A 21,934-nucleotide genomic window follows, 5' to 3' on the forward strand; every position below is an offset into this window, starting at 1 on the left:
TAGTGAATGAGAGACCTACCTGGAAGGCAAAGCTGGTTTAAGAAAAATTAGAGGAAAAACATTCATGAAAGGCATGATAAAATAAACTTGCTAAATTGAGGAAAAACAGGTTATGTTTTACAGAGCAATAAAATCATAAAAATCTAGGATTATTTTTTTCTATTGGAGAGAAATCATCTCTTTAGACAAAAATTCACAAATTAATTTGTATCTTCATAGAGTTTAGGGCTGTGATGAATGGTAAAGAATACATCAAACAGAAATATTTCCCTAGAAATTTAAATAAAGTTTGAGTTGACCTGTTAGACCATATTACAATATGATATTGAAAAGTAATTCTGGCATTTTTGACCTTATTTCCAAGTTTTTGATTCTCTTTTTTTTCTAAACAACTCTAATATTTTTTATAACATTAGACAGCATTTCTTAGTATCACAAAGACCTAGAGACTTGTTCAAATAACATTTGTTTTCTATATCATGACATATTGCATTTAAGTTCTTGAAATACTTTAATTAATTTAATGAAGAAAATCTCGAAATTTGATGTGGCATTTAATTTGTTAGGCCTTAAGTTGGTAAAGGGAGATCTATCATTTATTTGTAGTATTCAAAATTTCAATGGTGATTTTTTAAAAATCTCACAAGTTGTTTGGGACTCCATTCTTTGCTTCAAGAGGGGGAGGTTCATTCCTTTTCCCTTGTGGGTGGTCTGGATTTCATGAGTTGCTTATATCAAATTGAGTATAGTGGAAAGCATCACACAGAACCAATGAGACAAGGTCATAGAGGCATCTGACTTTTTCCTTTCTCTGTTTCAAATGATTTGTTCTGGGAGAAGGCAGAGGCCATGTTGTCAGGACACTCAAGCAACCTAAGTGGGGCGGTGGGGAACTGAGGCCCATGCCAAGAGCCAGCAGAGAAGAGGCTTCTGACCAATAGACCTGCAAATGAGTCTTCTGAAGCAGAACTTCCAATTTTAGTCAAGCTTATGGATAACTGCAGTCCCTAATGACACCTTTTCTGTAACTTCATCAGAGTACTTGAACCATAGCACTCAACTAAGCCACTACTAAGTTCCTGAATCATAGAAACTACAAAATAATAAATGGAGCTCTGCCGCTCACATTTCAGCTAGGAATGGCCATTCTTTAAGGGGAAAATAAGCTCTTACTGAGAGAGAGAGAGGTGAGAAGCACAACCTGCGTAAGAAAGACAACTACCTGGACTATCTATAATAGGTAGATCAGAATTAACCCAACAGACAGATTAGGAATTTACAATACATATGAGTTAATGTCCTCAAAGAGATGAGAGAATATTGGTTACATGAAGCATGGGGCAGTTACAATGAAAAGCCAAGTGGAAACACTGAGTGTAAAACTATAACAATTGAAATCAGGGAATTTCAATGAGTAATAAGTAGCATGAAGGTTACAGGCAAAAAAAGAAAACAAAAAACAAAAAACAAAAACAAACAAACAAACAAACCAGGAGGGGGACTCCAAATGGTAGATTAGAGAAAGTTGGTTTCCTGGGTGAAACCAAGAATTCAGACACGCAGCTTCTCAGCAAGGTGAGAAAGGGAAACTTTTTTGGGAATTAACTCTGGACATGTAAAACAGATCAGGGACTCAGGACGTTGGATATAACAAATTAAAGAAGAAATTCCCAGAGCTCCTGCCACCAGCACCAGTGGGTACCATCGCCCTGTGCTAAAATAGTGGAACAATAGATCAGTTAAAGGAACCCCGTTTTTAGGAGGTCTGAAATGTGTCTGGATATGGAGATCAGAGATCAAAGACACTGCCCCACTAACCTGAAAGGTGTCCTACACAACAAAAAACTAATTAGTAAACTGTATGATCAGCCCAAGAATATCTCCCAGAAGATGGCAGGGAAATTACAATAATAATAAAAAAGGAAAATATGAAGGAAAAAGTAATAATAAAGGGGATAAATAAGAAGTGCCTGTGTATCTATCTATAGTGCAGTCTCAAAAAGAAAAAAAATTAATAGAGGTGAGGAAACAATTAACAAGTAACTATCCAGGATTTTTTAGAATTAAAGAAAGATGAACAATACTAACATGGAAAGGTATATGGGAAACCAAATAAAATAAACAAGGAAAACTTCATGCCTAGTGATATGAAATTTAAGAACATTAGATTCAAAGGGAAAATATTAAAAGCACCCCTAGAGACAGAGAGGAGATAACCCACAAAATTAACAAAATCAGATTGAAATGAAAGTACTTATTGGTAATACTTGATTCCAGAAGGCTGTCAAATAATAGTGTCAATGTGCTAATGTGCTTAAGGAAAACAGTTCCAAACTATAGAGTATATATGTTTTTGTCTTTAATAGCTATTAAGTACATGCCACATTCCAATTAGTTTGCATACATTATCAATTGCCCTGACAATGCTGCAAATTAGATATTAGCCTTCTTTCATTACAAATGAGAAAATGAGACTCACAAATGTTAAACAAATTTGTGCAAGGTAACAAAGTAGTAGAATGGGAATTTAAATCCAGATCTATCTAATTTGAAAGTCTGTTCAAACTTTACTTTTATGTTCAGCTAAATTATCCTTTCCCCCCCTGTACTTGGGATTGAACCTGGGGCACTCTAACACTGTGCTATATTGCCAATCCTCATTGTTTTTTGTTTTGAGACAGAGTCTCACAAGTTCCCCCAGGCTGGTCTTGAACTGTGATCTTCCTGCTTCAGTCTCTCAAGTAGTTGGGATTACAGACATACACCACTACATACAACTTAAACTATCTCTTAAAGGGAAGGTCACAGCAAAGATATTTTGGGTCATGACACAGTCTCAGAAATTTTAACATATAAAGTCCACATTTGAAAACTCTCCTGGAAGATGTGCTCCTGGAAGAAGAGAAAGAAATCCGTGAGTCTTCGCTTGATGTATGTGAGGTGTGGTTTATAAATAGCATAAGAAAGCTTATTATGATTCAGACAAGAAAGATCTTCCCATAAAGACAGATGTCTATCATAATTCAGAACTAAATTCTGGGATATTCCAGCATGACCAAGGCTGGGAGGCACGGTACAGCAACCATTCAACTTGGACTGAATATTTGTGTCTCTGCAAAATTTATATGTTGAAATCTAACCTTGGATTTGATGAAGCTGGTGGTGGAGCCTTTGGGAGGTGAGTGGGTCATAAGGATGGAGCTCTCAGGAATGGGATTAGTGACCTCAAAAGAAGAGGCCAGAAAGCTAACTCACTTTTTGCCCTGTGAGGATAAGAAGTTGTCGGTCTGCCACCTGAGGAGGCCCTTACCAAGAACCCAACCCTGCTGGTACCTTGTTCTTGCACTTCCAGCCTCTAGCACTACAAATAATGAATTATAAACCTCAGTCCAGGCTACTTTGTTATAGTAGCCCAAACAGACTAAACAGAGTGTGATAAAATAACTTTTCCTTTTATAGGAAAATATTAAATATTAGAAGCTTAGTAAACTGATGGAGATAAATGATCACAAATATAGGTCTTATCAAGATAGGGGTATCCCCCAGAGAAGACAAAGAAAATTCATGACATTTTCTTTAGCAAAATAAATTTTGAAGTACTGAATAGAAGACAGAAAAGTATAAAAAAAATGAATGGAAACTATGAAATGAGATGACATAAATATATCTGATTATATTAAAAATACAATTACATATTGACTATGAAGTACAGAAATTTTAAAGAAATGAAAATATTTGCTAGGTAAAATTCAACTAGAAAGAATTTTAATGTCATATAAATAGAATTCAAGGCCAAAGTCACTAAAGGATGAAAAGAGACATTGTACATGGCAAAAAATAAAAACAGATAAAAAGATATGATGATAAATGTCAAATATCATTAACAGTATTGATTCAAAATATATAAAATATTAACTGACAGACTTAGGAGGTTAGACAGATGACTCAAAAATCATAGTTGGAAATTTTAATTCATTTTTCTCAGAAAGCAACAATAATTAAAGAGACAATAAAAATTTGATTGGAAAATAGAATGTGTAAGTTTATACATATTTAAAAAATCATATGTTTATATTCAAAATTTGTACCTATATGTATAAAAATTTGAATATTTGAATATATAAATAAAAAATATATTGATGGACATGGTTTTATAGATGTCATAAATCTATAGTATTACATAGATTTCTTCAATAAGCAGGAAATACACATTCTTGAAAAGAATGCAAAGAACATAAACAAAAACTGTACTCTTAAAGGCAATTCTAATAAATTTCAAAAACTGAAGATCGTACTACTGACACTTTGTTAGTCTGTCAGTCAATAATAAAAGGATAACTTTTAAAATCCCTAAAAAACCAGAACCCAACAGTACCGTAAAAACTATTAGAGTAAATATAAAATATTAAGATAATTGAAAAATAATTAGAATTAAAAGATAAGAAAAATGCATATCATAAATCATGTACAGCACCATTTAAAAGTCCTTTTAGAATAGTTTTATCAAAAACATTAAGCTAATCACTCAAGTATTTAAAAATACTAATAGAGAAGACACAGGGAAATAGAAGAAAACAAAATGCATAAAGGTCCAAATCAATGAAATAGATGACAACAAAGAGAGATTAACCAAACCCAAAGATTTTTCTATGAAGTGGTCAATAAAGCACACAAATCTTTGGCAAGATTGATCGAAAAAACGAAAAAGAAATGCAAAGAGACAAAATAATAAGTCCACAGTTCTAGATGTGGTATTTAAAAAATCTGAACAACCATATGCTAAGAAATTTGATAATAATATAAATATATTTCTGAAAAAATATAAAAATGACAAAATTTTAAGGATCTGATAATTTTTCTTATTGATTCATAATAGAAAACAATTCAGAGCTGTTTAACTTATTTATACAACTAGAATGACCTGAATTTCAAAACTGCATAGTGAAAAGGTATAAATATCTATGTCTATATTTACACATACATACACCTACATATCCCATTTACTGTATGAAGATAGAAGTAAAAATCCTAGTTTATTAGCTAATTGAATTGTACACTACATTAAAACCATATTATTAATATTTCATTCCAGGAATGACAGGATGTTTTAATATCAGAAAAATAATCAGTATAATGTATCTCATATGGAATAAAGAAGAAAAACTTTATCTCGATAACTGCAGAAAAAGAATCTAAGTTCATTATGGATATACAATTTTAAAAAATATTATAAAACCAGGAATGGAAGATTTTCCTTAGTTAGATAAATGACATATATGGAAAACCTTTAGATAATATTATACATACTGAAGAATTTAGCTACATTGTCATGAAGATCAAGAACAAGACAAAGATAGCCACTACCACTACAACTGTATAATGTTTTTGAAAGTCACATTCATTGCTTAAGACAAGAAAATAGAGATAAAAAAATTTGAAAAGGAGTTATTATTTGCAGATGATGTAATAATCTACATAGAAAACCTAACAGGACCAAAAACAATAACAAAAAAAACTACTAGAAGAAACATAGGGCAGTTTAGTAAATTTACTATGTAAAAGATCTAATCAATAGTGTAAAAAAATCAGCTAAAAATTATGGAATATAAGGTAAATTCACATTACTACAAAGCATATTTCTATGCCACATCTAGGAATCAAACTATAAAATTTGCACAAAGACTTAGTAAAATTAACTTTGTAATCCTTTTTAAGGACATAAAAGATTATAATACATGAAATGATATTGATGGATGAATATTGACTGAAGACTTATCAAATTAAAGATTCCAGTTCTCCTCCAATAAATACACAGATTTAATGCTGGATGCCAACATTTCTGAGGAACTTGTCAAACACATTTTAAAATATAAAGTAACAGTAATAAAGAGCTATATCAAATATGCAAAAGAACAAAATGAGGATTCTTGACCTACAAAATATTAAGTGATATTGTATAGCCATTAGGAATAAAACAGTTTAATTGATTCATAATAAGCAAACTGGGTTGAGCATAGTTGCTAATGCCTGTAATTCCAGCTACTTAGGAGACTGAGGCAGAGGGATTGCAAGTTAAGGTCAGTCTGTACAATTTAGTGAGAACATGTCCCAAAGTAAAAAAAAAATATTAAAATGATTGGGAGTGTAGCTCAGTGGTACAGCACATGCTTTCACAGCCCTAAGTTCAATCTCCAGTATTGGAAAAAAAGAAAAAAGCAAACTGATCAATGTAGTGTATGTAGTATATAGAATTCAAAAATAGATTTGTTTACATAGGGAAAATCCGCTATACAATATATGCAGTGTTTGTAATGAGGAAAAATATGAATTTTTTAGCACACACAGTTTTAAAATCTCATTAAAATAGGGAAAATATTATTAGATCCATATATATTAAAATATATTCTATATCTTGGCATGTACAAATCCCAGGGTTTGTTTCTCAGTACCAACCAACAAACAAATCATATATATATATATTTTTTTATATAATACACATATGTAATACATATAGAATATCTTAAACATATTATACAAAACAAAATGAAAGAGTCTAGATAAGTCTAAGACTGCAATGTTAAAGGTAAAATTATAAAGCTAATGAAATAAATTTTAGGAAAAATTTTTTTCTTTTGTGAAGTACGTATGTAGAAAGAAGATCTCTTAAGACAGAAAAGCACAAACCATATAGTAAGAATTTAATGGAATTGACTACAGTAAGGGTAAGTGTTCCCCAAAGGCCCATGTGTTAAAATCTTGGTCTCCCGACCTGGATATTTGGAGATCGTGGGACCGTAAATGGGAAGGTCTTAGGTCAATAGAGTCATGCCCTCAAGGGGGAACTAGGTACTCAGCTCCTCCCTTTTTCTCCGTTGAGTCCTGGCCATGAAATGAAGGATTTCACGATGCAGCCCCATGGTGATGTACTGCCCTGCCACAGGCCCAAAGCCTGTAGGGTCAATCCATCATGGATGGAAACCTCGGAAACTGTGAGCCAAAATAAATCTTTCCTCTTTTCCAAGGAGCAGGGACTAAGGCAGGCACCATCATGCCCTGCTCACTCTGTGGTCTTTTTTTTTTTTTAATTAAAATATTTTGTTTTAATTGTAGGTGGATACAACATCTTTATTTTATTTTTATGTGGTACTCAGGATGGAACCCAGGGCCTCGTGCATGCTAGGTGAGTGCTCTACCACTGAGTCACAACCCCAGCCCTGTGCTCTTTTTAAGTAGATTTTGTTACAATAACAGAAAATTGGTTAACAGATTGACTATATCAACATTATGAATTACTTTCCAGTAAAGGTTATGGCAGACAATATTAATAGACAGAGGATGAAATGGAAAAATTGTCCCAGCATCTTAAATGGTCCAGGTTTAATACACAAATATAGAAATAACTCTTGAAAATAAAAAAAGAAACAGGAAGAAAAATGAGCAATATATATAAATAGGCAGTTTAAAAGTTTAAATAATCTAAATGACTAGCGGGCTGTAAACTCACCTATAATACAAGATATGCAAATTAAAACAATTATATGACTTATTAGAAAATAAAAATGTTTAAAAGATAGATAAATATCAAGTGTTGGCAAAAAAATGTGGAGATAGGAACTCCCTCTTACAGCTAATGAGAGTTCAAGGGGCACAGTCATGGACAGGAGTCCTCAGTGTAAATGGCACATACTCTAAGACTCAGTCTCCAACTTGTGGGTGCTTATCCCTTAGGAGTACATTCAGTGAAGGCTTAAGGGCACTGTTTATGGTAGTAAGGAGTTGGTGATTGCCCATCTGTGGTAGATTGAGTGATTGGTTCCCAAACCTCATTCTTCTGTAACAATGTAACACATCCACCTCCTTTTCAGGGGTAAGTCCAAGTACTTCTCACTTGCCTTTTAGTTAGACCATGTGATGTCATCACAGCAACTCTTCCCTGAATGTCCCTAGCAAATTTATTTGTAGTGGATAGAAACAGAAAAGACCAAGATGTTCCCCAATAGGCAAATGTTTCACCAAATACATTTATATCATCAACAAAAAGGAGCAGGCTATTCATATATGCAACAACCTAGTTAAAGAGGTCAATCCCTTGTTGTGTGATTCTACTTATGTAGCATTATTGAAATGACAAAATTATGGTAATAAAGGTTAGTGTTGGCAGGGCTTAAGGAGGAAGTGTCAGCAAGAGAAGAGTGACTTGGATTATAAATGGGCAGCAAGAGAGAGCTTTATGGTGATGGAAATGTGCTGTATCTTGCTGAATCAATGTCAGCATCCTGGTTGTGGTAGTGTACTATAGTTTTGCAAGATGTTACTACTGGGGAAAATGGGTAAAATGTCCTTTCTTTCTAAACTGCATATGAATCTATAATATTGTCAAAATAAGGACTTTAACAAAAAATATATATTGACTTCACTTAGGCAAAAAGAATATGAATGGGGTACAGAAATTAAGGGGGGAAAACAGTAGATAATTAGCAGACCTTTAAATATATTGATTAGTAGTATGTATTATAAACTGATGAGTTCCTCATTTCTGTTCCTAAGTCCCCCCCCACCCATGGAAAACCCTTTTTTCTTTCTTTCTCTCTTTCTCTTCTTCCTTCCTCCTTCCCTCCCTCCCTCCTTCCCTTCCTTTCTTCCTTTCTTCCTTTCTTCCTTCCTCCCTCTCCTTCCTTCCTTCCTTCTTCCTTCTTTCCTTTCTTTCTTTCTTCCATCTATTCTTCCTTTTTCTTTTTTCTCTTGTTTGTTCTATTTAGTTATACATGACAGCAGAATGCATTTTGATTCACTGTACACAAATTCATTGTACAACTTTTCATTTCTCTGGTTGTACACAATGTAGAGTCACACCATTCACGAAATCATACATGTACATAGGGTTATTATGTTTGTCTCATTCCACCATCTTTTCTTCTCCCAGCCAATCTCCCCTCATTTCCCTCTACACAATCCAACTTTCCTCTATTCTTCCTTTACCCCTTCCCCCACTGGATTGTGTATCAGCATCCACTTATCAGAGAAATCATTTGGCCTTTGTTTTTTTTGGGATTGGCTTATTTCACTTACCATGATATTCTCTGACTCCATCCATTTACCTGCACATGCCATAATTTTATTCTTCCTTATTGCTGAGTAATAGTCCATTGTGTATGTATACCACAGTTTCTTTATCCATTCATCTATTGAAGGGTATCTAGATTGTTTCCACAATCTAGCTATTGTGCATTGAGCTGCTATGAACATTGATGTGGCTGTGTCACTGTAGTTTGCTGATTTTAAGTCCTTTGTATATAAATCTAGGAGTGGAATAGCTGGGTCAAATGGTGGGTCCATTCCAAGTTTTCTGAGGAATCTCCACACAGCTTTCCAGAGTAGCTACACTAGTTTGCAATCCCACCAGCAGTGTTTGAGTATACCTTTTTCCCCACATCCTGGTCAATACCTATGGTTGCTTGTATTCTTGATAACAGCCATTCTAATTGGAGTGAGATGAAATCTTAGGGTAGTTTCGATTTGCATTTCTCTTATTACTAGAGATGTTGAACATTTTCCATAAATCTGTTGATTGCTTGTAAATCTTCTGTGAAGTGTCTCGCTCAGTTCCTTAGCCCATTTATTGATTGGGTTATTTGTATTCTTGGTGTAAGGTTTTTTGAGTCCTTTATAAATTGTGGAGATTAGTGCTCTATCTGAAGTGTGTGTAGTAAAGATTTTCTTGAACTCTGTAGGCTCTCTCTTCACGTTGTTGATTGTTTCCTTTGCTGAGAAAAAGCTTTTTAGTTTGGATCCATCCCATTTATTGATTCTTGCTTTTATCTCTTGTACTTTGGGAGTCTTGTTAAGGAAGTCTGGTCCTAAGCTGACATGATGAAGATTTGGGCCTACTTTTTCTTCTGTTAGGTGCAAGGTCTCTGGTCTAATTCCTAGATCCTTGATCCATTTGGAGTTGAGTTTTGTGCAGAGTGAGAGATAGGGGTTTAATTTCAATTTGCTGCATATGGATTTCCAGTTTTCTTAGCACCATTTGTTGAAGAGACTCTTTTCTTCATTGTATGTTTTTGGAGTCTTTGTCTAGTATGAGAAAACTGTATTTATGTGGGTTTGTCTGTGTCCTCTATTCTGTACCATTGGTCTACCTGTCTATTTTGGTGCCAATACCATGTTGTTTTTGTTACAGTTGCTCTGCAGTATAGTTGAAGGTCTGGTATTGTGATCCCTCCTGCTTCACTCTTCTTGCTAAGGATTGCTTTGGCTATTCTGAGTCTCTTATTCTTCCAAATGAATTTCATGGTTGCTTTCTCTATTTCTATGAGGTACGTCATTGGGATTTTAATTGGAATTCATCAAATTTGTATAGTTCTTTTGGTAGTATGGCCATTTTGACAATATTAATTCTGCCTGTAGTGCACCATGGTCAAGTGGTGTTCATCCCAGGGATGCAAGGTTGTTTCAACATCTGAAAATCAAAAAATGTAATTCATCACATCAATAGACTTCAAGTTAAGAATCATATGATTATTTAATAGATGCAGAAAAAGCATTTGATAAAATATTGTACCCCTTCATGCTCAAAACACTAGAAAAAATAGGGATAGTAGGAATATACCTCAACATTGTAAAGTTTATCTATGCTAAGCCTAAGGCCCATATTATTCTAAATGGAAAAAAACTGAAGGCTTTCCCTCTGAAAACTGGAAAAAGACAGGGATGCCCAGTTTCACCACTACTATTTAACATTGTGTCCTTGAAACTCTAGCCGGAGCAATTAGACAGAACAAAGAAATTAAAGGAATATGAATAGGAAAAGAACAACTCAAATTATCACTGTTTGCAGAGAATATGATTCTATATTTAGAGTATCCAAAAAATTCCACCAGAAAACTTCTAGAACTCATAAATGAATTCAGCAAAATTAACACCCATAAATCAATTGCATTCCTATATATTAGTGATGAATCCACTGAAAGAGAAATTAGGAAAACTATGCCATTCACAAAGAAAATAAAATATTTGGGAATCAATCTAACAAAAGAGGTGAAAGACCTCTACAATGAAAACTATAGAATACTAAAGAAAGAAATTAAAGAAGACCTTAGAAGATGGAAAGATCTCTCTCTGCTTTTTTTTTTTTTAGAAGAAAAAGATTGTTCAAGATTCTGATAGCATCTTTTTCCCCCTCTGTCTAACATTCATTAAGTGTCATCATCGGATTACTTATTCAACAAATCTTATTTTAAAGACCTTGAATATGCCAAACCCTTTGCTTGATTCCTTAGACATATTCATGAACAAAATAAAAATCATCTCTACCCTCATGGAGATTATAATCATATTCTGTTTTTAGTCTGGCATCTTTCACCAAAATAACAAGTCCAGAGGAATTTTCTTGCATCCAGTTATCTCCTAAATTAAAATGTAATGATTCATTGTAAGTAAGCTTATGTCAACTCATAGCAAGTTAGTGAAGCTAGTTTCTGAATATGGTTGTCCTTAAGTACATTTCCCTTAACCTCACTTCCTTAAAACTAAACACTGAAAGAATGATCGTTTGCTTTGGTCTTAGGAGAAGGAGACCGCCTGGGAGGAAGCTGTCCAGGTTGTCTGGGCAGGGCCCAGGTCTGAGACTAGAGGGAGGAGACAACTGGTTACAAGGGATTCCTTAGCAAGTGCAGTTTTGCCGAAGTGTAGGCCGCAAGGAAGAATCTTTCACCAATAGCTCAGGAGAGTGAATCTGTGGTGGGGGTGAGGTTGGGAATAAAGACTGGAGGCTGAAAAGTAAAACAAAGCAAAACAAAAAACAAAACACAACAACAACAACAACAAAAACAAGGTATATTGATGGTGAAGAGGAAATCAAGAAGTAATTACAGGAGAACTGTATGTCTTTGCAGTTTCATTTGTGTGCATGGCTTCATTTGTTGTGCCAGGCTGGGAATGTGGTGCCAAACAGTGTGGCGGAGTTAAAGAGGACTTGTCTTCCATTTCCCTCTGGATTGGCCTGTGACCTTTCTGTATCCCAGAAGGTGGACTCTGTGGGAGGCATCCACAGGTTTCCTTGCTTTCTGGCTTCCAGTTGGATGTACACAATGGGAGTTAAGAGCAGGAAATGAGGTTGAGGAAGAAAAGTGAGCCTGGGGTGTTCATTTCCCAGAGTTCCTCCCTGTGGGGTCCTTGTGGGCTGCTTATCCTTTTAGGAAAAGCCACGCCCCATCATCAGTTTTCTCCTCCATCTCCCTTCAACATTCACTCCCTCCCCTTGCCTCTTCAGACCTAGGGATAATGGCAGCTTGCTGCTGTTACTAACTTTGGGGTCTCCACCATTCCTGCTCCCTTCCTAAATGATTGTAAGTTTCTTTATTAATCTCTTCTCATTTACCCACTTAAGCATGCCATCTGTTCCCTGCTGTACTCCGACTAATATAGAAGTCACTTAGCCCAGCCTTCCTCCAAATCTAAAACCTGTGCAGTGAGAGGAGGTCACTACTTGGGTGTCAGCCTATTCCGTTTCTTCTGTAGGTTCATGCTGTCCTTTCCCAGGCAACAGTATTTTTGTGTTTCTTGTTTCTTCTTTTGTATAAACCCTTAAAAACTTGGATCACTTTAGTGCTCTTTATGTTACTTTGAATTTCTGAAAAACACTCTCTCTTCCTCCCTGGGAATCACTTGACACTGAATTGCCTAGCTTTCAGGTCGAAGAAATTCTCATTTCTTTCAACCACTCTTCTTTTTGCTCCTCATGCTTATGGAATCACAGCTTTCTTTCTTCTGATATTTCTCAAATTCACTTTTCTCCAGAAAGGGAAAAGTAGATCCTGACAACTAGAAACTGGCTGGGGCACACATCTAGGCCGTCACGTTGCTGGAGTTGGCTTGACAGACACAGAGAGACATGATGTTTTCTTGTTGAACATACACAATTTTACAGAACAGTGGCACTCTGGGACTGTGAGGGATCAAGCCCAAAACATGACCACTCCACAGTCATGTCTAAATACAGTCAAATACGTAAGCATTGCTCAAAACCACAAAACGACCAAACATTTCTTATTTTGGCTAACGTGAAGGGTCACTGCTTCTTTACCAATCGCAACTTTAGACACATTTTGTTCTTTTTACCTTATGGATTAGAATTATTAAGGTACCCAGTCATGAGAATTACCTCTGCTTCCAGAGAGTTTCCAATATGGAGCAAAGCCCCACTTCCTTGAATTCTCCCCAAAAGCATCCATTGAAGACAAACCCAAATTCCAGAACGCCCTCTAACACCTTCTGACTGAGCAGTCTCTTAGTTCTTCATAGTATGTTCTCCTTCATTGCACTGTGTCAATAAACCTTTGCTTAACTGTAGGTGAGTTCCTGGTGGTTTCCTTTGACTAGGGGTCATGGACAATAAATATCTGACAATTCCTAGCATCTATTCTTCTGTCTTTTCTGGATTCCTCAAAAGCATAGTCAATTTCCCAGATTACCACTGCTGCTTTTAAAAAATGGTGCATTATAATTATCCATGATAGTGGGATTTATTAAGCCACATTTGTACATGCACATAACACAATTTGATCAATCTCGTAGCCCAGTACCTTCCCTCTCTCTTCCTTCCTCCTTTCTCCTGATTGGCTTGCTTTCCCTACTCTGCTGATCATTGTGACCTTTTTGACGAGGAATCAGCCCAGAGATGTGTTTCCTTTATTGTCTCCTCAATGTTTGACAAAGGAAAGCCCTCTTGAGTGGTAAAACCTTGCTATGGTTTGGATATAAGGTGTCTCCCCAAAGTGCCTGTGTTATTGAAGGAATATTCAGAGGTGGAATGATTTTATTATGAAAGCTGTGACCTCATCACTCCATCCTAATTTGAAAGAACGACTAACTGGGTGGTAACTGTAGGCAGATGGGGTGTGGAAGGAGGAGGTGGGTTCATCTTCCCTGCGGCTGTGAACCCTGGTTCTGCTTCCTGGCCACCATGAGCAGAGCAGTGCTCCTCTGCCATGGTCTGCCATGATGTTCTGCCCCGCCTTAGTCTCACAGTAATGGAGTCAGCTGACCATAGACTGAACCTTTGAAACAGTGAGCCCAAATAACCAAAAGGTTGTTCTTGGTAGGTATTTTGGTCACAGTGACAAAAACCTGACTAACGCAAACATCAAGATTAAACTCAGGCCATCCATGCTGTAGAACTTAGGCTACTGGTTACTTCAGCTTTGTATAAAGGTGCCCTTTATAAAGACTTCTCTTTTTACTAACGATTTCACGAAAGCTCCTTCCTATTCGCTAGCTCTCTTCTGTATCTGACATTTTCCAGTTAATGTGTTTAGGAGGTACCCACCTTAGAAACTTGTATTAACCACTGAAGAATAAAAAGTAAAGAAGGGTTGGGAACGGGGTTTAGGAGAAGCCTGTGGGGCGATAATGAGGTAAACAATCTTTTTTGAACTTCATGCTTATAGTCAGTCATCTCTATACTTTACCACAAGGAAATTTGTTTCCTTGAATCTCATTTCATTGAGACTCAAATCATCTTCACAATAGGATGAAACTCTTCCTATCAACTAATAGGAAAGTGATGAAATTGTTTCAGTTAATATTTATTTTCACTGATACTGGTTGGTTTCAATTTCTGTACTGTGTTGCTCACTTATCACTGAAAGTGGGAGTTTGGAAAGTGAGAGAGAATTGATGAAATCTCCAAAAGCATAAAGCTTATTACCCCATATTTAGGATAGACCCTGATTACTGAGTACTTGAAGTTGGGGTGCAGCAACAGAGGTGGGAGGCATCTGTGTCAAACATCGACTTTGCTCTGACCCCTGTGTCCCCCAAGTCTTTCCTTTCTTCAGTTTCAAGTGTTTATGCATGTTGTTGGCCCCGGGAAAAGTCAAACAATCCCACTTACTCTACCCAAGAAAGTGCTGATAAGGGATATGGTCAAGGACATGAGTAGTCCATGGTATAGTATTGGAGCTACCACTGTTCTTCATTTACATAGAAATGCTTTATTTTTGTTTGGTATGATCTTTGAGCTTTTCCCTTTCTCTGTTTTTTGAATTCTTCTTTTTGGATTCTCCTTCCTGGGTAACATAGGCTTTAATAGTCTCTATGTTGGTTGGCCACTGCTCTACCTCAGCTTCCCAGTCACTGGACAGCTAAGGTTGAACTCTGGTGTGGGGCTTTTGGTAATCATTGTCTAGATCAGTGTTCAGCAAACTCTGGCCCAAGAGCCAAATCTGGTCCAATACTTGTTTTTGTAGCTAAAGTTTTATTAAAAAACAGCCATGCCCTTTCATTTACATACTGTTTATGATTGTTTTTTTGCTACACTGATAGAGTTGGTTAGTTTTGACAGCAATTGTACAGTCCACAGAGCTTAAGTTACTTACTCTGGCCCTGCCATGGTTTAAAGGTTTGTGTCCCTCCAAAATCACATGTTGAAATTATAATCCCCAGAGTGTTGCTACTAGGCAGTGAGGCCTTTGGGAGGTGACTGGGTCATAGGGGCTGAGTCCTTAAGAAATGACTGGTGCTCTTATGAAAAAAAGACCCAAGAGAGACCCAGTGAGGCTGCAGTGAGGCACTTTTTATGAGGAATGGGACCTTGCCAGACCTGGAATCTGCCAGTACCTTGATCTTGGTGTTTCCAGCTTCCAATAAATACTTGCTGATTATAACCCAGCCAGTTTATGGTATTTTTTTCTGTCAGCCCAAACTGATTGACAGGTCTTTTACAGAAAAATTTTGTTAACACCTACTCTGGAACATGAAGTATGATGGGTAAGACACTAATTTTAAGAAATGTTAATACTTATTAACACAAAAGTGATTTCCATGGTTAGAGAAGTTTGAGAAATATCATAGTCATAAAATTCAAACACATTTCTTAATTCTCATCTATAGTGCCTTGATTTATATGTATATATATTTAATCAGTCTTTATATAAACATCCTCATATGTTTATATAAACATCTTCATATGTTTATATAATATCCACATTTATATAAGTATAAATATAGAGTATAAACAGCATAAGAAATATTTGATAATTTAAATAATATACATTTATATAGTATATTAATATACTGTAATATAGTATATTATAGTACTATAAATATTACTATATAGTAATACTATAAATATTATAGTACTATAGTATAATATAATATTATAGTATATTATTTATAGTATATTAATTTACTATAATAATATGCATATATATAGTATGATTTATGATTCCCCAAGAGATGGCAATAGTAGTCCAAGTTTTTTGATGCTTCTGGGCCATATAATCCTTATGATGTAGATTATTCTGTGAGAATAGTGACCAGTAGAACCAAATTTGGTATGCCCTAGTCTGGATTCCTTAGACTTCTTATCATCCAAGAAAAAGTATTTCTTCCTGCTCATGCAAATTCACCAGGATCAAGGCATCGGCACACTTGTTTAGGACCAAATCCCCCTAGCTAGTAATAAATGTATTTTCCCGATGTCTTCTTTGTATACCCTCTTTTGTGGCTCTGGAGGCTCTCATGTTGAACACGAGTCTCCTGCAATGCTTCTAGGTTCACCTTTGCAACAGGTAAGACTGTGGATCTAGAATAAGCTTATTATTACATGATTTCCTCCCAGGATGTCTTTTCTGACACCCATCCCTCCAAGCTCAGATTAGGTTAGGAACTCCTGCTAGTCTATGTAGAACTTTTCATACTTTATTGTAGTAAGCTACTTTCTGTGATTTTCCTAGAAATCTATATATTCTATGATGTTTGATTCATTTTTGCAGTATAGTACATTGTGGGTGCTTGTTAAGTGGTTCTTAACTAAATGATATGTCTCTTAGACCACTTGGCCCTGGGTCATTCCTTCAAGTGGAAGTTTTTCTTCTGTGTTCCAGTCCTCAGGACTAGGCTAATGCTTTGATTTCTTTTCTTTTGTCTTCTAACCTCTTTCTAAAGTTCTGGGCACTGCTCTTGAATCTCAGGAAGGTTATAAGGCCCCTGCTGTTCTTACTGTTCAGACTTTTTTCCTCCTTCCCAGTGGCTGCATTTTAAATGGATAGATGGCCTTAGATTAGAAACTTTTGTTCTTGAAACTTCCAATTATCAATGGTTCCCTGGATACCATGTCATTGGGCTGGGACCTTGCTACCATCTGTTGCAGCCCTAGTGCTGACAGTTGCCTAAATCAAGACAGAATTTGCCTCTTTCTGGACATTTGCCCTGCTGGACTGCTGGAACCCTGCTGTTGGCTGGGCTCTTGTCTTGGCCCTGGGCAGTTGGTGTTGTACGAGGTCCTGGTTTCCTAATTCTCCTATTTTACTCAAGACAACACTGTTAGTCCATCTGTAGTTTATCCTTAAAATAATCATGTAACAAAAAAGATTCAGACTTTCTAAATTTAATGCTGCTGCTTTAGTGTAACTTTATTTACTGTTCACTTTTCAAGGTCATGACTTGCTGACTCATTCTGACTATCATTTCCTGCTATTATTCATGTAATTCTTATGAATTCAGTAAAAGTAAGTTTTAAAAAAATCTTGTTTTATAAGTAGAAAATTGAATCACAAAGATATTGTCATGGGTTAGAAACACAGGGACTTTAATTTGGAAAAACAAATGAACAGAGAGCCTGAGAATGGGACCAGAAGGGACTTTTATTTTCCATGCTGTATCTTTAAAACAAACTGGGTGAAGTATAGAGTTAGGGGAAAAAAAAAAAAAAAAATCAGGAGAATTCAATTAGATATAATGTTCCTTAAAAAGGATAAAGGAAGAGGGGTAACATTGTGAATTACTTTATTGATGGGCATTCTGCTAAACGCTTAATATTTAACTTCATTTTTGCTGTATAAGCTCAACCATTTGATAAGTGATGGAATACAATTTAAAGATATTTTCTTCTTTAAAACTTGTCAGAGAAAATTTCTTCTAAGATCATTTTTTCCCTTTCTTAAGGAAGTATAATTCAGTCCAATAAGAATGTAGACTTAAGGAATATATATTAGAAGTCCATGACACTGTCTTTCAACTTAAAGAGCTTATCTTTTCACCAGGGGGTCGAGACTACATAATAAACCAAACAAAAAAAAATGTATAACACTGTATGATCAAGGTCAAGAGCCCTATATGAAGTCCTACTGCTACCCCAAGTCTCAGCATCTATTATGGTGCCAGAAGTATTTAGAAGACCAAGAAAGAACTACATGTTTTAATTAAATAACACATGGCAGAAAGCACAAGATACCAGCTTGGGTTTATCAGGCAGAACAGGAGCTATCCTTGTGCTAAACAGACAGGCACCAAGGAAAAGAGAGAACCCGAGAGACAAGTCTAAAAAAGCTTGGGAGCTATTTAATACAACATCCTAGGACAAAAATCTAACACTACCCGTCGACGCGAGGGGAGCCACATTTAAGAAAGGCAGCCTGGTGTAGAATAATGATGGAGTAAAGTAAATGACACGGAACTATGACAAATTCAAAACCCAACTGGAAAATTAGGAAAGAGAATGAAGTGTCGTGTATAATGACACCCTGACAATTACCCTAGAGCAGCGGGGCATGTCCTGACACATTTACCTATCCTGGTGCTGCCGCTTTGGTGTGAACAATGAGGCTTTGTGGCCCATTTTCGATCTCTGTGTCTCTGTCAGGCATGGGGCTGAGAATGGCTGGCTCTGCCGTTCGTTAAAATGAGTTCAGAGGAACACACAGTGTAGGACCCGGGGTCAGCCGTGTTCATGTCTAAGTGAAGACAGGATTAAACAAAAAATGGAAATTGCTAATGCTAAAATCCAATAATGAAATTCTACAACAAGGAAAAACCCTGAAAAAGAAACTGACTCCAAGACCTAGTCGAGGTGTCAAAATTTAGGATTATTTTATCCTCCTGTATACAAAATTGCAGAGGCAAACAAAGCAGCAGGAGGTCCAAGCATATCAATCAAAGAGGAGACAGCACATTCTAGACTGGGAATATAATTAAGTAGAAGATATAAAAATAGGATTTCCCAACCTGGCAAGTGGAAATAAAAACCAACTGGCAGAGGAAGGGCGGAGAGGATAATCCCACTCTTTTGGAATAACTATAGAAAAACATAAGGAAACAGAAAATGGAAATTGGTGAAGGAGTAAAGAAGGGGGGGGGGGTACAGATGAAAAAAGCCTATTAAGTGCATAGAAGTGATGAATTTGCCAAGACCTGATTTTACCCTTTGGCTAACGAATCTGGGGGCGACGGTCGAACTGTGTTTTTTTTTTTTTTTTTTTGTAAAAGATGGATAAGGGATCAACTTTGGAGTTTATGTGATACAAATTTAGTAGCTATTTGAGTTAGTCCCTTGGTTCAACAGAAAATGAAACATAGTGACATCTTGAAAAATATATTTTTTACTGCAGCCTGACTGCTATCACTCTAATGTCAACTGCAGGAAACAGCAAAATGGATCTGCTTTTAAAGAGACCTGTGGTCCACACTGCAGTTTGTTCTATTAATGGTATTCAATCCACACTGCTTCCTCCCTCCCTTATATTAATTGCATTAAAAAATACGTAAGTACAGATATATGCCTTGTGTTCCTTAAAAGAGGTTGATGATGAAATGTAAAAAGCTGTTTAATAAAATATCATAAAAGTATTTCACATTCGTTTCTCCACTGTAATAAGTGGAGTTATGGTAGGAGGAGGGGACCTCTCACAGCTGGGCAAGCCCTGAGACTCCTTCCCTTATTCTCTACTTAAAAGCTATCAATTTAGAGCTGTCCTATGTATTGCCCCGTGAATTGAACAAGCCTTTTCAGTCTTTAATTAAGGGTGAAAAACTCTTTGAACATCACTGCATTCATCTGTTCATGTGTGGAAAGCCTGGTGTAACAAAAGAATTTAATCAAACTACAAGCCTAATAAAGACTACATTGCCTGAACTAAATGATGTTATTGCAGTAGCGGCTCATAGTTTTACATTTAAAAAAGCGGGTCAGAGTGTTCATTCATCTTGATTAGCAATGCCAACCTAATTACTTCTGGAGGAAACAGTAATTAGCTGGAGTCTCACCTCATTAATCATGACATTCTTGTAGCAGACTATTTTTATCTGATAAATGGCTTGGATTGGAACAAGGTGTATATTTGAATTCTAGTTAATTGTACACAGCTTGCTGCATAACATTTCACATTTTTATCATTTAACTACTTCCTTTCTGTGGGCCTCTTGAGGAGCTTTCCTTGGTTACTTGTATTCTTGTCATGAAAAAAATCTGATTTAATGAGAGGGTCAGTTGTTCTTGTTAGTTAACATATCAGAACTGGTATCTCAAGGCATCGGAGGACAGGATGAAAGATCTCCATATGTAGATTAAGTCATTCAGGTTCTGTAGGACAGATACAAAATTCCTGCAGTGAATTCAAGATGAATGGCAGCATTGTATTACCTGGCACAGTAGCTTCCATATGATCAATAACAATCACAGACAACAAGCAGGGCATTATTATATTTTAGGCAGGGAATTTAATAAATTAAGCTTGATTCTCATTCTTCTTAAACCAGGGCTTAAGTGTGTACATATTTTTTAAAAGGTAGTAATTGGAGTCTAGCCTTTACTTGGCTGGGTCAAGGGTTGGCTTTTTTTTTTTCTGCAGCCACATGGTTTTGAAACTTATTTGTTCCTCTCAGCCTTATATATTATTTTCTAAGATTAAAATGCTCGATCATCAGAATATAATTTTTGTTGCTTTCTTTTGGGTCCTCTTCAATATACAGATCTTTCATTGAATCCCAAAAGGAATATCATTTAGTACAGAGAGAATTCTTGAATTACTCCTTGTAGAAATGTAGAATGCTTGCCTGCAGTTAACAGAGATATCAGGGCAGGCCAGCAGTAATTGCAGTTACCTAAGCCCAAGGACAGTTTCTCAGCCTTGCAATTTTTGCATAAGAAATGTGAACCCATCTTTTAAGGGCTGACTCACATTAACTAGGTTTAGGACACTGATGTATAAAATAAGAAAGCTGACTTTGAAAATTTTGATGGAAACTAGCTTCCCATGTATGGACACAGGGTCAATGTGAATTTTCTTTGTTGTCAAGCTACACAGAGAGCAAAGGAGTAATCAGTCAATTTAATTATACACAATGTGAAATTATGCTTTTAAGAATAAGAATGTTTATCTTGGGCTCCGGCAGCATAGCATTATGTTTCTGCAGGGTATCAGTATAGAAAGCCAACTCACGATCTGGAAGTTGTTTGTTGATAGAGTAAACAGAAAGGGACGTTAGATGAACTGCATGTTTAATGGAATAAGCCTGATGTAATGCGATGTGTCCACCTTTCCATTACAGTTGGCCTTCTCAGTAAGGCTAGAAGACTCAAAATTCATTAGTTTTATCGCCTTTGTCCTGAATGATGCTGGGATGGAATCTGCCACTGTGCCTCAATAACTGCTGTTTCTAAACTTCTACTTTTGATGAACACTCTTTCTGTTTTTCTTCTGAATTTATTCTTTGTTTTGATTTATTTGTTAAAAAATAATACATTTATAATCTAGTCTTACAGTCTTGGGAACCATTCTCCTCCTTCATGTGACCATGTATCTATGCATGCTGTTCACTGGGTAATTTTTTCCCCCTTATTTACAACTTTTTTGGCAACTCACTGAAGCTAAGTGTGGAAGTCCCTCTACTTATCAAAAAGCAGTTTCTATGTCCATTTGTGCATTAATTAGAATGACATGATACCACTTTAAATATGCAAAGTGTAGCAGAGGCTTTAGAATTAGCCCTACAATTAACGGCAAACCTGTAGCAATATTCTTAAGGTCTTCAACTTACTTTTCCCAGTACATTCCTACAAAATATTAACTTTAAGAAGTAAAATAAGGCATGCTATTCTCCCTATTAATACACAGTTTATCACATACTTTTTCTAAAACAGATTGGTTTTGTCTCT

This window comes from Sciurus vulgaris (assembly GCF_902686455.1).
Source record: "Sciurus vulgaris genome assembly, chromosome: 5".
In the NCBI taxonomy this organism is placed as follows: Eukaryota; Metazoa; Chordata; class Mammalia; order Rodentia; family Sciuridae; genus Sciurus; species Sciurus vulgaris.